General features: G+C 31.8%; 1 non-coding gene across 1 annotated transcript; it reads right to left on the bottom strand.

Moving 5' to 3' along the window:
- Nucleotides 1-4,066: 4,066 nt before the first annotated feature.
- On the bottom strand, nucleotides 4,067-4,146 carry TRNAL-UAG (transfer RNA leucine (anticodon UAG)). The gene has a single exon. It is a non-coding gene; the product is annotated as a tRNA-Leu (tRNA).
- Between the last annotated feature and the right edge of the window lie 362 nt (nucleotides 4,147-4,508).

Below are 4,508 nucleotides of genomic sequence, written 5' to 3' on the forward strand. Positions count from 1 at the left end.
TTATACTAGATTATACTAAATTATACTAAATTATACTAAATTATACTAGATTATACTAAATTATACTAAATTATACTAAAAAATACTAAAAAATTATACTAAAAAATACTAAATTATACTAAAAATATACTAAAAAATACTAAATTATACTAAAATTATACTAGATTATACTAAATTATACTAAATTATACTAAAAAATATACTAAATTATACTAAAACTATACTAAATTTAAAAAATACTAAAAAATTATACTAAATTATACTAAAAAATACTAAATTATACTAAAATTATACTAGATTATACTAAAATTATACTAAAAAATACTAAATTATACTAAAATTATACTAAAAAATATTAAAAAATACTAAAAAATACTAAAAAATACTAAAATACCTGTACTCGCAAAACGACCTCCTACGCGCTGGGTCGGCTGTCTCCCCGGGGTCGGCTGCTCATCGCTCTCCTCAACCTCGTGATCATGTGCAACAGCGGACTGTCGCACTGCCCGGGCTGCCACATCCAGGTACTCCTGAAAAGAATCGCTATCGGGCTCTCTGTCATCAAAATCAGTCGCCCCCTCTGATCCATGAATATCGGCCTGATCCGCAATCGGCCCCCTCCTCAACTGCTCCGTCGCAGCCCCTCTCCGCCTACGACCAGATATATCTATACCACGCAATCTCGTATGCCGTGGTGTATCATCCTCGTCATCCATATCTAGACGACGAGCAGATGACGGGATGGATTTCCCACCCCTAGTAGGCCGCTCTGTCTACAAAAAAAATTACACTAAATTAATAAAATTATAAATAATGTAAATTATACTAAATTTATAAAATTATGCTAAAATACTACTAAATTAATAAAATTATAATAAATTATACTAAAGTTATACTCAATTTATACTAAATTATACTAAAATTACACTAAATTACTAAAATGTTTACTAAAATTAAACTAAAATTACACTAAATTACTAAAATTTTAAAAAATATTAATTTTTATTAAAAAAACGTGGGCGTAAGGGAATCACGGCTGAACCATTGGTCGGGCGTATGCGCATCACGCCCTATCAGTGGTGTGGGCGTATGCGTATCACGCCTGATCAGTGGTTAGGGCGTATGCGTATCACGCCCTACCAGTGGTTCGGGCATGTGGCTATCACGCCCGCACCACTGGTCGGGCGTGATACTCATACGCCCGAACCGCAGATCGGGCGTGATGTTCATACGCCCGACTGCGATTCCGACCGAATTTTTAAAAACCACAACAGATTCAATTCGATGCAAAAATCAACGAAATAAAGCGGTAAATCTTACCATTTTATCTTTTCCTTTACGGTTTCTATCACCATCCATGATTCAGTTCACTAATTTGTCCGGATTTGAGCAAAAATCGTATAGGCTTCTTGAGAGGTTTTGGGTTTTTTGAAATTTAGTGCAAAGGGTATTTCGGTCTATTCACGGGGCTAGAAGTATAAATTTAGGGCTGGGTTTAGTAAATCACTTTAATTATTCTAATAATAAAATGAATTTATATGTGAAACTTTTGTCTTTAAGAAAGCTGTGAAGTTTTATCAAAAAAAAATAAAAAAGAAAGGTGTGAAGTGGGTAAAGTAGAAGTCAGAGTTCGGGTCCAAGTTTTTTTTAGAGTTACCTACTAATAATACGGTTGGGGACTAACTGATTTATATTGAGTCATTAAAATCAGTCATTAACTTTGTTTTTTTCTTGCAGTGTTGCACAACAAAAAAAATTTGCTAAATCGAACTTGCTCAATTTTTGTTGTATATATGCGTATTATAATTTGAATGGTAAAGAACCAATTTTTAACTACTAATGTACAATTTCCCAAAATTAAGCTAGATTTCGCTTAAGTGTCCTAACATATAAAAGAAAATTGTATTTAGGGAGGGTCGAACAGGTAAAAAAAATAAAAAATTTTGATTTAAGAGGGCCTACCAGGTTAAAAAAATAATAATTTGGATTTAAGGAGGGCCTACCAGGCCAAAAAAATTAGAAATTTGGATTTAGGGAGGTCTAACAGGCTAAAAAATTTAGAAATTTGGATTTAGAGAGACCTAACAGTCCCAAAAAATTAGAAATTTGGATTTAGAGAGGCCTAAAAGGCCCAAAAAATTAGAAATTTAGATTTAGGGAATACCTAACAAGCTCAAAATATTGAAATTTTGAATTTCGGACAAGCTTAGCACTAATGAGCCATTTTGAAGGGCTAATTTAACATCCCGATATTTTTTTGAGACAAGGAGACCGAAACTACCCGAGGTCAATGTAGTTCTGGCGGTCGGAGGGGCCCGGGTCCTCCTGTCTACACCCCTGGAGAAGTGTATGGATGGTGAATTATGCTTGAGAATTGTTATTTAGGATATAGGAGGAGCTTCCTACATATCTCCAATATATTTTGTTTGAAGAAATATGTGACAGGGTGGGTCAATTATTTTAGCGGCTCTATGTTTATCTTTCATTTTTTTTATCGGCTTAATGCGTTTGTCTCACTGAACCTGACCTAAAAAATGGATTTGTCTTCTAAACTTACAAAGTGTATCGTTAGTCCTTGGACTTAATTACATTGATCTATTGCTCTCTAAACTTGTTGAAAATATACATTTTAATTTATCTAATTCCTCTTTGCTATGCCACATGGAGTTATAGGGTTAATCAAGTTGAAAATATCAATTTAAAGCAAGTTCAAGAGGCAAACGAGATATTTTGTAAATTCAACGAACCAAGTTTTTTTTTTTTTTGCTAAATTCAGGAGCTCCTGATGTATGTTTTACAAATTTAAATTTGACAAGTATAAAATTTAATTAATTCTTGACTGAATAAAGAAGAACCAATTAACTAGAGAATGAAGGAGTTAGAAACTATATTATTGTTAGGGTAATGTACAAAAAAAACCTTGTGGTTTGACCTTTTCACATACAGTCTCATGGCTTTAAAACTTACAAACATGGAGCTATGGTTTGTACAGTTTGCAAACTCAAACATTCGTCAAAAAAATATTGTCATAATTTACCCGAAAAGTGAGCGATTTAGACAAGTATGATTCTGCAAATTATCTCATATTGAATTTGAAAATTAACTAAACTACAAGTATTTTTTGACCGAAAAATTGACTTACTAATCCGTAACTACAAACTTCACAAACCATGGGTCATTGTTTGCAAGTTTTTAAACCATGAGACTACGTTTGCAATCAGACAAACCACAAAGATTTTTGTATTTTATCCTTATTGTTAAGAGAGAATTTATGAAATAAATTTAGGAGGCCCCGTATTGTTTTGTTGTTGAGAGACAGTAATTGATAAAAAAAGGCAGTGTGTTTGTCGATATATAATTACTATTAAATTCAAGTTATGAATAATAATTATTTATATGAATATTTGTTTAACTATTGATATCTCAATAATTATTATATTATAATTAAAATAAGTTTTGGATTAGAGGCCCCTTTAGATAGGAGGCTTTGGGCGGATACTAGACATGCTCCCAAACGTCATTGAACTTTATTTTGTTTTGAATAAAAGGTATTGAATTTTCATTTTTTTAAATAGTTCGGTTTGAGGATCTTCAGACACCCTTTAAGTGGATTCTTTCCCAATCAAAACTTTTTGCATACACTATTAAGTCAATTTACTGACAGAATTTTGATGTTTGCTGACAGAAATTTCCGCCAGCAAACATATATTTTCTTGTAGTGATCTAAGTAGAAAAGAAATAAAAAAATTCCTCTTGTAGGATCTATTGCCCCGTTGAATTTCTTAGAGGGATATAAATTTTAATTTGTCTAAAATTAATCATATGCTATCATGTATATTTAAGTAATTAATCATGTCACTTTAAGCAAGTTACAAAATAAGATAGTTTGTAAATTTAGAATACCAATCAATTTTTTTGTCAGTTGTCTTGTAACGTATCTAAGTAAAAAAGAAATCAAAGTTTTTCCTTTATTGGTGTTTAATAAATTATTCTTTCCTCAAAAAAGAAACGGAAATATTACTCGCTTTAGTTACCAAAAAAACTGAAAAATGATTAATTATAATGATGACAGCTGTGGGATTTGAACCCACGCCCTTTCGAACCAGAGCCTAAATCTGGCGCCTTAGACCACTCGGCCAAACTGTCTTTGATTCTAATAAATTATTATTGGTTGTGTAATCCTATTAATTCGTGATTAACGACGGTTTGTTATATATTTTAATGTGTTACTTATTATATATCTAATCTTAACAAACAAAAAGTGTATGCACATAGGTGTATATTTAGCCCATGCCCCCTTGTTAAGCCCAAAATATACCTAAAATATCATATATACATACGTTAAATTTACATTGAAATCGTGTTAATTATATTCATTTAGAGTACTTTTACGTCTTTATATACTTCTCTGATGCAAGGCACTTAATTATTTGGTTAAATCCAAATAGGAGCTAAAACGGAGCAAAAACGAGGGAAAAACCTAAGTTACGTGCCAAAAATACGTGTTA

This window comes from Euphorbia lathyris, chromosome 8 (genome assembly GCF_963576675.1).
Source record: "Euphorbia lathyris chromosome 8, ddEupLath1.1, whole genome shotgun sequence".
NCBI lineage: Eukaryota > Viridiplantae > Streptophyta > Magnoliopsida > Malpighiales > Euphorbiaceae > Euphorbia > Euphorbia lathyris.